The following is a 13,577-nucleotide window of genomic DNA, read 5'->3' on the forward strand; positions in this document are numbered from 1 at the left end:
TTCTTACGGGTGAAGGGCAACACAGCTGTCTTTGCGTGCGATAGAATCATTCCTCTTTCTTTTAAAAAGTTATTGATAATATTTATTCCGTCTTGCAATGCAATCTGAATTAACCGTATGTCCGTGCCAGATGGCCAAATGCACACATCATCTGCATATAAGGAGTATTTCAAAAAGTTGTACACGTGGTTAGTCAGCACTTATCGAGAAAATAAAAACGTAACGAATACTTCCTTTCTTAGTATGTTAGTCTCTGTGCCACGCTTCATGTCATCGATTGATTTGACTGATATGTAGGGTTTAACATCCCAAAACCGCCATATGATTATGAGAGACACCGTAGTGGAGGACTCCAGAAATTTCGACCACCTGGGGTTCTTTAACTGCGCCCAAATCTTAGCACACAAGCCTACAGCATTTTAGCCTCCATTGAACATGCGTGCTTCATGTTTCGTAAAATTTAAGCTACACTGCACAGCAACGATTCTTTTGCTTTATATAGCCTTACTGAACTATAAGGTATTATGAACAAAATAAAGAGACACCGAATAAAAGTCCTTACGCTAAGCGGTAAATTTCAAAGCTCCGAGCTGAAATATTTTAAAGTAAAAAAAATTGCCCGCAGCTTCCCTCGAGGGAACACTGAGGAGGATGCGGACCATATAATTGGTTAACGGGGTGTTAAAGTGCGACTTACTTGGGTCGATGGCTAAATTGGTTAACGTGGTTGTGAAATGGGGTGTTAAATTGCGACTTACTTGGGTCGATGGCTAAATTGGTTAACGTGGTTGTAGGAGGGGGTGTTAAATGATTGAACACGTACACACGTATGCGAAAGGGCGGCGCTGGTCGAAGGGACGTCGATCATTGTGTTTGTGGATTCATTGGAATTCATTTCACCGCGACCTTGGACGTCGATGCGCCGTACAAACCAACCGACGAGCGGCAACTGAGCGAGCGAGCGCCGACCTTGAGTATATATACAGCACGACGGCGCATGCACTGTCCGCTGTTGAATGTTCTCGAAGCGCGACGCCACATGCGCGTCCACTGGAGAATCAGGAGAATTGTAGATGTCGAACGCGGTGTGTAGAGGAGGAAGGGTGCACAGATGGTGGAGGAGTGAAGCGCGCGCGGTGTGTAGAGGAGGAAGGGATGCACAGATGGTGGAAGAGTGGGCGACGGCGCGACGGCGCATGCGCGCGCGTCAGCTGTCGAATGTTCGAGAAGCGGTGCGGACGGCGCACTACAAGGCGCGAGTATAAGATGCTCCGCATCTAAAAAAAATTTCCGTCGAGCCGGATTCGAACCAGCGACCTATGGATGTCCGCTTTGGGCGAAAACCTCTACAGTCCACCGCTCTACCAACTGAGCTATCGACGGAACTGAACACGTAGCACCCACCAGCTTTTCTTCAAGGCGGCTTACGCACGCATTGTGACCCAGTTAGGATCGAGGCGAGGCGTGTCTCGTCCACATTATCCGGCGAGCACCGTTTGTGCTCGCCGCGGAATGTGAGAAGACTGATCGCGCTTTGTTTCATTGTTCTGCATCGTTATCGCCCTTTTATTGTCACACCTTCTATTGTCACGACGCTTCATCATGGCACAATGTCTGAGACAAGTATCTGCGGCGTTTGAGAACATAAACCGAAGTGACTGTAACCGGAGGGACTGCTAAACGTGGAGTGGAGCGCTTTATCGCAGATCATGGTCACACAGCCCACAGTTGACAAAGTTGTCGAACTTGCTGGCTAAACCGTGCTCTCAGCAACACGTCAGGGACACCATCAGTGTTGCATTTATTATTGTTCATCTTAGCTCTATGTTTGATATTTGGGACATAACACGATAGTTATCATTTATATGTCATTTGCTTGTTTTTTCTTTCTTTTCTCTTCTTGCTTTCTTTTGCAACGCTTTGTATGTATCTGAGACAAAGTGTTCTTGTGTTAACCTATTGCACTCCTTAATTACATAGATCCATGAAATATTATCATGCCTTAGTGATGTTTTTGTAACACTTTATAACTATTGCAAAGCTTTGCTATTTTATATCACAATGTCTGTATTCTTTGCCAATCTACTCCTGTAAAAATTTTCGATGGCATTCACAGTATTACTAAATTTCTTTAAAAAACGCACAGATATACTTCTTCTCTATATGCAGTCAAGCATGGCAAATACCCGCTAATGAAGGCATTTGTAAACTATGCTCTTCTTTCCGAAAAAACATTATCACTTGTATAGCCTCCATGCGTGGTCTTTAACGTCATCTGGCATCATAGGTATACCCGGTGTGATTATATACAGATCCACATATCACGCCTCAGGAACTAGGAGCAGTACTTATGCACGTGTTTCCACAGGAAAAAATTTGGGCATTGAAAACATAACCTTTACTTGTCATATCGGCTTGGCCTCCCATATGTCCGACCGATTCCATACTTCGCGTACAATCATACCGGAGAACTACTGCTTTTGTGCGCGTTTGTATTAACCTAACGAGAGCACAGTTGTAAGCAAGTTTGCTACCCCCTAAACCAGTCCAATAGCCCCCCCTCCAACCCCCCACCCTACCAAGAAATAAAAGAAGGCGCACCAAGCGCAAAGTTAACGCTGGGTACCTTTTCTGTTATGCATCGCCAGCACGTTGTTGATTATCTGAGCTCTAATTGCACAAGTGCTTTGTTTCTTTGTCAGAAGTACGAATTTTGAAGCACTTGTTATTCGTGTCTTTTGTTTTGCTTAATGTTGTCCCACTCGTGTGTTACTGATGAATGGTACGCTGCAACGTTAGCGAAAACCGCAGTTATGAAGCCAAGGAAGGGATGTTAATTGTACTGTGTAAAGTGTAAATAGGGACGTTGGTTTGAAAAAAAAACGTAAAGTGGGCGGAAAGACAGCTTGCACTCAGCAGGGACCAAACGTACAACCTTCGTATAACGCACCCAATGCTTTACATATTGATCTATGGTGGTAACCCATTGATCATCCATCAGGGTTGCTGTGGGTGGCTACGTTGTGCCGAATTGGCTACTTTCCGACCACGTTTGGCGAAAAAAATTTGCAGATGATGGTATGACTATTTTCGGGCTTCTTTTAATTTTCTGGTAATGTTCAGTCAACATGGTTTTATTTATTCAGCAGTAGAAAAGACTGCGTTAATAATACCACTTTTGCAGTTGGGTAGAAATTTGACGATAATGTGTGTGTTCCAATACTCATTATAGGCGGCTAAATAGACAGCTAAGTAGACTGCCGCCATCTTAAGTCACATTCCATTTCTGACGCAGCCAGAAAATAGACAGCTTCGAGAAGACTGTATCGTAGACAAGAACGATGCAGGCTACTTCGCGGTCTAAACAATATGGCTGCTCAGCGAACTGCTCGGATGGCTCGGATCTCGCCGGAATGGTTGGCTGCACACAAACAGACGCTTTTCCATACGCTCACTGTGAGAAACGTTTTTTTTTGTATATTTGAACAAGAAATAAACTAAAAACTTAATAGGGACATTTTTTTTTATCTTAGCTTTCTTTTCTCGACGCGAGGTGGCGCCTCGTCACGTGCTATGCAGCTAGACTCCAATCATCGGACAACATGGGCTCATGCTGTGCGAAAACTTCCTGCAGTACACAGGGAGGGCTCAGGTTAAGTGTAAAACTCCGTAAATGCTGATAGCAAGTTGTATTTGAGCTCAAAGTCAATTTTTCTTTTTGGGCACCTACTGAAGTCTACGCTATCGTGACGTCAGGCTATAGTGTCCATTCTGGCAACTTCACGCACCTGTATGGCTCATTGTGATGACGTTAGGAACCAAAGCATTCAAAATGGCCCCTTCTGCGTCACCAGAGACACTCGTAATGGCCTCCTATTTATCTTCAACAAAGCGACGCTCTCGGAGCCTGACGCGAGTCTGCACTGCATCCTGACATCACGATAGCATCAGGTATCAATTTTGTTGACTTTGAGCAACACTACGGGTAGTTGTGATGACATTGGGTATACTAAAACATTCAAAGTGCCACTTTTGCGCCACCTGAAACACTCTTAAAGGTCTCTTGTTTTTCACCAGTGGAGCCTGACGCTTTCAGAGCCTGACGAGAATCGACACAATAGTGTGACGTCACGATAGCCTGACGCTATCATGACGTTAGGCTACAGTGCCAAATATGGTAACTTCATGCATCCGTATGGCTCGTTTGAAGACGCTAGGTACTAAAACATTCGAAATGGCCGCTTGTGTGTCACCAGAAACACTTCAAACGACATTTTGGCCTTCGCCAACCGAAGCTGACGCGTATTGACACTGCAGCCACGTCACGATAGCGTTAGGCTATGCTGATGCCAGGTTACGGTGTCAATTCATTGACTTCATTCACCAGTATGACAAGTTGTGATGATTTGAGGTACTAAAACAATAAAACTGGCCCTTATTCCTTACCCAAAGCACTAAAAATGGGCTCTTGTTCATCTCCAAAGGGCGACACTATCGGCGCCTGACGCAAGTCGACACTGCAGCTTGACGTCCCGATAGTGTTATACTATAGTGACGTCACGCTACAGTGTCAATTCAACAAGCTGCACACTTCAGAGAGCACTCATGTCCGGTTGCAGGGCCCCGTTCTCCACAAACGTGACACACTTTAGTGTCCGGCTGGGGGCAAACGTCCGAACAGTGACCAACCTGATGACACACTTTGCACACCTTGGTGGTAACCTTGTAGGGGTAGCAAGCAAGTTCTCCGCCGTTGTAATAGGCGTACTGAGGTGTAATCCCTCCAAAAATGTTATAAAAGCCGTCTTGGTGTATTTAAACATCCGTGCTTGCAGAATTTCGACACCTTGGGTGCGTATGCGGAGATTGGCTTTTGGCGCTTCAGGCGTCGTGTGGGGGTCTAAGCCGTGAATGACACCCTTGGTTGTCCCTTCGCTTGTCGCTACGTAGGCGTTGACTGAGTGTGGCCGGCCGTCGATCTTTAGAGTGGTAATACGCCTCACGTGGTCCGCCACTGTCTGGTGCGGTGTCGAAACAATGAAGATGTTAGAACCTTGCTTGATTCTGAGCGAAAATTGCTCACCAGATGTTTTCCGTTGCAAGCTTCTATCACGGTGTCTGCCAGTAGTGGACTAGTTAAGGGTCTTGACCGGTAGCCCTTGGTGTGGTCGCACCACTATCATGAAGTCGTCTTTGGGCAAGGGGCGTAGCCGCCTATGGGCAGGCCTATATTTAGATTTTTTGGTTGCTTCACCAGGGGATACTTGTTGGTGGTACGACGTCGTCGAAAAATCCATGGACTTGGCCTTCTTTTCTTTCGCAAGAGCCTTCTTCTGCCGCAGAGTAAGCACCGTTGGCCAGACTCCATCCGCTTGGTTTTGGCTGTCGGTCTCGGCGTTCTGACTGTCGTTTCATTTGGTGTTGAGAGGCTCTTAGCTGTAGAGTCTTGAAAATCCACATTATCAAGCTCTTGGCGTCGCGTGTCAGTCATCCGCGAGGGTCCGGGACGCGCGATAGCGTCTGAGGGTTGATTCGCGAGAGCCATCGTGTACGCGCGCAACGCGCACGGTAGCGTTCCTGTAGCCGCCTATATGGCGGCGATGGCGTTGTCGAGCTCGCACAATAGGCAGGTGCGTTTGGGCTTCTAAAAAAAAGTTCCGGTCACTTACAGCTGTAGTTGGTGTCAGTCGATGCGGAACAACTTCAGGAAGCCATGGCGACCGACGAAATTGGCCGCACACATATATTTCCACAGTGGAGCCGAAAAATTCACGGAGAACTTGCGGACACAGTTATTCTTGTCGGCGCCACCTAGCGTCCTTTGGAAAGTGAAGGTGTCGCAAATTGTTTCTGGAGACGATTACTGAAATGCCCAACCCCCTTAGGTAACCCTGCAAAACCTCCTTGCTTCATCCGGCTGCATCTCGTAAGTCGGCAGCGATTTAAAATTTCTTCAATTTTAACCTGAGCAACGAAAACACCGCACAACGCTATCTTTAGTGTGAACTTATCCTTTAGGAAAAGTAGTGTAATATACCGATTCTCGGCAACTTTCATATGTCCGCTTCAACGTAAGTGCGCAACGATGCAAGTTGCCATGAAATCGGAGCAGTTTTGGCACAAAGACAGCATGGCTGCGAATGCGTCATTGTATGTGCTAGCCGTCTTTTATCGCCAGCGAAACAAAATTACTCAATCACATAACGCGAATGCTTTGCGCTCATCTCTAGAGTGGGTAAATTTGGGCCATATTTGTTCGAACGGCCATTCACGGTAGTCACCAACCATCACGTCTTATGCTGGCTCAAGTAATTGAGTGTGCGAGAATTGCCAGTGTGTAGTTCCTAGCGAGGCGACATCAAGTCACCGCTGTATTCTGGCCTACCGTTGGAAAGGGCAATTGCTAAATGCAGATTATTCATTTCTCTACAACTGCGCGGCGATCATTTGCTTTCACTGTTCACAGTGGCATTTGTAGTCTTCTAAACATCACAACAAAGCCACACATCTCGCATGTCAAACTGGTGTAAGTACGTGCACGAAATGTAAACATTCACGGCTGCATTCTACGCTCCACAGAAATTGCAGTCCGTACAGACAGGTGGACGGATGAACGCATGGACGGACGGATGCACGCACCAACGAACTGATGGTCGCACGGACGGACGCATGGATGGACGCACGAATGAACGGAAGCAAGAACGAATGAACGGACGGAAACACGGACGCAGTGATGGACGCTTCGCCCCACTCATCATCATTCACTCCGTGAATACGCTTTGTTTTTTTAACGATTCTTTCATCATGCGTTTCAAGAAAACATACGAGTGGGTACCTACGCATAAGGCGACCTAATTCTTGGTGCTTCTGTTTCCGAAATGTTCGTTTCGTCATGGCACACTATACTAACGCCTCATCTATTTAGGCGCTGACTATACTCGCTGAAAACATTTCTTGGCCGTGAAGATAAAAGTACGGGGGCGAAGAACCTACTCTTGTACTACGCGAAGTGATCTTGTTTGGCATGTGTCTCGTACCGCTGTCAAAAGGGATAACTGCGTGAAATTCGTATGAGCCATTAAGAAAAGGCGCGATTTTGACGCGCGCTAAAAAAAAAATGGCAGCATATCCACGAAGTGAATGATGGATAGTGGGGCGAAGCATCCGTTCCTTCATTCCGGACGGACGGATGCTTCCGCCCGTCCGGACTCCCTTCCGTCCGGACGGTTCTTGCTTCCGTCCATCCATGCGTGCGTCTGTAAGGCCGCCCGTGTGTCCATCCGCCCGTCCGTACGTGCGTCTGTTCGTGCGTCCACACGTTCCTCTGTGCGTCCGTCCCTATTTTTGTCCGTTCATCCGCTCCTGCGTCTGTCTATGCGTCCATCCGTCCGTGCAGCCATCCGTGCGTTCGTCCATGCATCTGTCTGTGTGTCCATTCGTCCACCTATTCAACTTTCCAAGTACCACTATCTCGCATCTTTTCTTCATATATTCCTCATATAGAAGCACCGCCATCCAGCGGACACTCCAAGTACTGAACGAGAGGAGGCACACGCACACTTTCTTACGGCTTGCGCTTCGTGTCTACTTCCCACCTTTACCACCCTCGAGTTCATTGTATATACTTGTTCACTGTATTCACGGCCCTGCGGCCCAACGCTCGCTAAACGTTTCTAAAAACCTAGGAGGTTACGCCCAGCTAGTATAACGTAGCAACCCTTTCTTGTCTTCTGTGCGTTGTTGAACACTAAAACATTCGCAGCGTGCGCCTTAACTAAAAGCCGAATTTTCTTGTGTCTCATTCCCCCTTAGCAGTCATTGGCATGTACATTGAGCCTTATCTTTTATTGTTCAACAACGCACACAATAAATCTCTCACTGGCACCATCTTGGAGGTCACAATATAATACTGGTTACACACTACGACTACTACGACGACAGCGAGGGACAAACGGGTGCCGCTATAAGGAGCACGCTGAAGATGCGGACGGAAGTGTGGGACTATATTGTTCATCGGGGAACAAAACGCGCGTGATTTGGTTCTGTGACCTTCGCTCCGTTGTAGAAAAAGTTGCATGATGAATAAAACAAGCACTGTTGAAGAAGGGAAGTTTTATTGTACAAGTTTTTTGTACATAAAGAACTAAAACAACGAAAGCAAGTTGAACCACAGAATACATTTCATAAATTAGCACGAAAACACTAGTTTATGTCGATGTATCCGAATACTTCAAATAAAAAAGTATCAAATCGTTCATTCTTCAGAGACTATTACCCCGAATGCACGCGTACTAGAGAGAACGCTCGTGAGGTACGGAGCAAATAGAAACTCCAGCTGTATCTGACCCTTACACTGAAGAAACGTGTGTGCTGTCATCGAAAAAAAGCCACTTCGCTCTGTGTTTCCAGCTGCTCATTCAGGTAATTCGACACAATGAGCCCTATTACAGTGCCTAGAAATAATACTGCCAGGTATATTCCTAACTACTGTAGCCATATCTTGAGTGCGGGATATGCGCCCTTATGAGGCTTGTGCCGTACTTCCGCTAAAACGCGTCGCCGTTGCACTACGTGAAAGGTGATTGTAGAACAAGGAGGTATTAAAAATTGCAGTAGTGAAAGCTCCCGCAATGCTTTGCCAGCAGTAGTGAAGCCAGCTTTTGCCCTCATAAACATGCTATCTTCTTGTGGTGCCCACTTGGAAATCAACTGGCTTTGTTTGTTAGTCTGAAGGCTACGCTAATAATAACCTAAAAGCTAATTGTTTCCAAAGAAGTAATGAGCAGAAACTAGTATCGGTGATTTATTCTCGAATAAAACTTACTGGGAATTCGATTCTTACTAAAGGAAACTTCTAACACAAGGACGCACTTTGAGCACTCTCTGACCCAAAAAGTTTGCCACGTTAAACTCGTTGGGCGTGCGAGCAAAATGGTCCTTCTCCGTCAGCATTCGTGTTTTAATTGTGTGAGTGCAGTTCTCGCCGACGCGTGCGTTCATTGTTTCGGCGGTGTTCCTTTGGCGTCTCAACCGCATTCATGTTCCCCAGGACTTCGGCCGAGAAGTCACCGACCCCTGGGGCCCCTGGTAGGAAGGCGTCGAGGCCAGTATGCACCCCGCCAAAAGAACATTGTTTCATGTTTGCGGTCTCTGAAGGTGCAGTCTCCGTCGATGAGGTCATTGAGTGTCTCGATGAGGCAACCGGTAGTGAAGAGGTGCTGTTCCTGCAACACCTCTGCGCTTTGAAGTACTTGGTAGCAACGTGAACAGCAGAACAAGCCGCCAAGCTCATAGTGAATAATGGTTTTGTTCTTCGGGAGAAAAAAGTTCCAAGTGGAAGTCATCGGCCCGCCAAGTGTTTTCGTGAGTGTCTACAGGTTGCCCCGTGCGTACCGGAAGATGCGGTCGTCTCTGCTTTGCAGCCTTTCGGCAAAGTACATAGTATAGCATGCGTTACTCTGCAACGTCGTCAGTCTACATTTACCGTTACACGAGTGGTGAAGATGGAAATGGCAAAGCCCGTACCGAATTCAATTTCAATTCATGGACACCGCGTTATGGTGGAGCACCGTGGCTCGCGCCGCGTCTGCGTGCGCTGCCACAAGGCCACATGACTGTGGCCTGCGCAAAACCTGTTACATGCGGGGCATGTTACATTAGGGGCTAGTCATGCGCCGTCGCCGTCCGCAGCCTCCCCTCCGCCTCCGCCAGCCATCTGTTCATCCCTTCCTCCTCTCAACACAGCGCGGGCTGCGCTCGCTTCTCCCCTCCGCGCGCCGCGCGACCTTAAGTTTTACGTGCGCCAGCTGTATGCTAACGCGCGCATGCTGAGGCCGGCGCTCGCTATAAATAACCGAGTGTCGGGGCGCGCCGCCCTTCGTCGGTTAGTTTGTGTGGTCGCTCCACGTCCGATGTCGCAGGTGAAAATTTATGCTAATGAATCCGCAAACACACTTACTGACGAGCATAGACCACGTCTTTGCAAATTTCGACTTTTGACCGCTGCAACAAGACCCACTCACCATTCACTTTACACACCATAAAGCCATCTTACTTAAAATACCCAAAGCGTCGCATCAATAAAAATCTTCTTTCGCAGCATACGTGCGTGCATGTTCACTCGTGTTCACTCATAACACACACGCTTGTCGCAAAAAACAAACCACATTTATCGAAGTTCAACATATATACTCCGCATGCTAACCAGTGTTCCCACTCGGGAAACTGCGGTCATTTTTGTCATAGGTGCTGCGCGTACGGACATTCTGTGGATGAGTGCACCGAAGCCTGCAGAAGGTCTGGAGGGGATCACCCGACCAAAGAGTGTTTCAAGCGCAGATCACACACAGACGGAGCTCAGAAGACGCCGTCAGCGAGTGTTCAAGATTTCCCAACAATTGAAAAATCCACCTCAAGCTCTTGAAGTGGGGCCAAGCAGTCTAGAACCTATGATGTACTGCGTCCTAAGAAGAAAACGACACGACTCAAGACACCAGACCACTGGGATGAAGAGAGCCTGACAGATGATTTTGTAGGCACACAGTCGGAAGATGCTACTCGCGTCAAACCGGCCAGTACGCCAGACCAGGCAACTACCGATCAACAGCCTACTCAGACGCAACATGAACACTCATATGGGAGCTCTACGGAAACGTCCAGTGATTTTTCTTCGCTAGTAGGCAGCATCGAAACTCTACATAACTGCAGCGCATCAATGGCGTCCGAGGAGTGCCAAATGCCGAACGACCAGGTACACATAACAAGTGGCATCGCAGAAAGCACTGCTTAGATTTCCTCTGCCGCGACAGTGACAGACGCCAGTGACAGCATACCGAACGCTAACCCGGGAATGCCGACGACCTTCAAGAACATGAACGCTACGCCTTCGACTTCGACAAAGCAGCTAAGAATCCGATGACCACCAACTCCGAACAAACCAGCGGGTATCAAGATTTCTGCCGAACCCGCACGATCTGCAGACGCATCGAGTCCTTCGTGTCCACAACGTCGTTCCAAGTCAGGCATATGGAGCAGCGGCAGTGACTCCGCTAACCACGCAACATTAAAAAAAAAACCCGCGTGGGATCATCTCCATGGCAAAGTTCACCAACCGCAGGCGACGACGATATGTATTTCAGGGGCGAAGCTCCTTATAGCAGCACCCGTTCCTCCCTCGTAGCCGTTGTAGTGTGTATCGAGTATAACATTTAGACCTCCAAGGTGGTGCCGGTGAGAGATTTCTTCTGTGCGTTGTTGAACAAATAAAGATGGTGCACAATGGAGATGCCAATGGCTACTAAAGGGGAATGAGAGACAGGAGCGTTCGGCTTTTAGTTAACGCGCACGGTGCAATCCCCATTAGCAGCCATAGGCATGTACGTTGAACACTATCTGACAAGAAAGGATTGCTACGTTATACTCGCTGGGTGTAACCTCCTTAGTTTAAGACAGGTTTAGCGAGCGTTGAGCCGCAGTGCCATGAATACAATGAACTAGTATACACCATGAACTCGAGGGGGTCAAAGGAGGGCAGTAGACCCGAAGCGCAAGTTGTAAGAAAGTGTGCGTGTGCCACTTCTCGTTTAGCGCTTGCAATGTCCGCTGGATGGCGGTGCTTCTATATGGGGAATATATGAAGAAAAGATACGAGATTGTGGTACTTGGAGTGTTGAATAGATGGACGAACGGACACATAGACAGATGCATGAACGGACGCAGGGGCAGATGCATGGACGAACAACACAGGGACGGACGCACAATTATACGCACACACGGACGGGCGGATGGACGCATGGACGGTCACACAGACAGACGTATGGACGGACGGAAGCAAGAACAAATGGATGGACGGATGCTTCGCCCCACTCTCCACCATTCACTCCGTGGAAATACTGCCTTTTTTTTAGTATTTGGCCTTCTTCACTCTCACCTTCATTTCCTTTGAGAAACTTCCTCGCCTTTAATTCAACAATGACATCACTTTATTTTATGTCGTTCAATGTTTGCAATTTTTGAAATCTGGTGAAGCAGCAGGCAGTACTTGACCTCGCGCGGGCGCATCACGTAGACATGCAATTCTTGCTGGAGAAAGACTTTTCTACTAAGCTTGGCATTGCAGAGTTTCGGGAAAGGTTTCATGTAGATGCTCTCTTCTCACTCACAGGTGCGCTTGCACGTGGCACAGGAGTTGTTTTTATGAACGCTACGCTGAGGAGGGGTGCTCACTGTCTTGTTGACAACGAAGGCCGCATCATAAGAGTAGATGTGGTACTTTACTGCAAACGAGTCAAATTTGTCAACGTATATGCGCCCCTAACGAAGTCAGAAACAAACGGGCTCTATAATGGTGTCAGAAATTTTGGATCAAGGCAATATTATATGTGCTTGTCGGAGATTTCAACTGTGTGCTTGATACTACACGGGACGTCAGGGATCCTGGCCAAGGCGCCAACAATTTTTTACGCCAGAGAACTACAGCAATTAGTTAAAGATCTCAAGCTGGCAGATGGGTACTTAGCTCTACAAGGAGTCAGTTTCGTTACAACCCACGCTTGTGGCATTCATGAAAGCTTAGTTGATAGATTTTATGTGCCCGACGCTTTTCTACCGAACCTACAAGCATGTGAAGTGGTTCAGCTTGCACCAAGCCAGCAGAAACTCAGTGATCACGCTCCGTTACACTTCACCTTTACCGTGAGAACAACAACGAGAATACACAAACCATGGAGGATGGACCCAACTATTCTTCATGATGACGAAAGCATTTCCGTCCTTCAAACTGAGCTGGTGGCCTCACTGGCAGAAGTGGGTTGCAGAACTCCGACTGCTTAGGACCACTTGAAATCTTTCTGGCACCTGATAGCTCAGCAGGCAAGAAAAGCCCGCCACGCTCGCCTCACGACTAAAATGAATGAGGTTTTCCGACGCATTCAAATTATAGAAAGAGGTTAGTTAACTACGTTTGCTATGCTCGAATACAGTTAAGCACAAAATATAAAATATGCGAATCTTTAGAGCAGAGGTCTCAGGCTGCAAGGCTCGCAAGAGAAATGCACTTATCGACAGATGAACTTGAGAACTTGACATATGCGCGAAAGAACCATGATCGTCGATGCCAACCCCGCTACATTGATGAGGCACTATAGAGGATGGTACCATTGCTAATGACCCGGAAGAAGTTCAAGAAGATTTCCGAGACTACTTTGCAAAACTGTTTATTGCAGACGATGAGGCACAGGACGACGAGTTTAGTGCCAAACTCTCAGCCTTTTGCGAAGGTTTGCTATCACTAGGCCGAGAGGACGGCCTAGTGGTATATGCAGAAACTGATAAAGAAGAAGTATGGTACGCCCTAAAATCAATGAATGCGTCCACGTCACAAGGCTTAGACGGAGTACTCACGGGATTTTATCTGCGTTTCTTCAATATCCTTGGAGATGCGGTCACTGATCTCCTAAATATTTTGTTGCGTGATGGCCAAAACCACAGTCTTTCTGCGAAGGAAAGGTGATTCTATTGCTGAAGGAGGGTATGGAGCCGTCCGATCCTAAATCGTGCATGTATATTACCCTGATAAA

General features: G+C 47.4%; 1 non-coding gene across 1 annotated transcript; it reads right to left on the bottom strand.

The window, feature by feature from the left end:
* Positions 1-1,289: 1,289 nt before the first annotated feature.
* TRNAY-GUA (transfer RNA tyrosine (anticodon GUA)) lies at positions 1,290-1,383 on the bottom strand. Its single transcript has 2 exons — positions 1,347-1,383; positions 1,290-1,325 (listed from the first exon to the last, which is right to left on the bottom strand). It is a non-coding gene; the product is annotated as a tRNA-Tyr (tRNA).
* Positions 1,384-13,577: the final 12,194 nt, after the last annotated feature.

Source organism: Rhipicephalus microplus, chromosome 8, assembly GCF_043290135.1.
Source record: "Rhipicephalus microplus isolate Deutch F79 chromosome 8, USDA_Rmic, whole genome shotgun sequence".
NCBI lineage: Eukaryota > Metazoa > Arthropoda > Arachnida > Ixodida > Ixodidae > Rhipicephalus > Rhipicephalus microplus.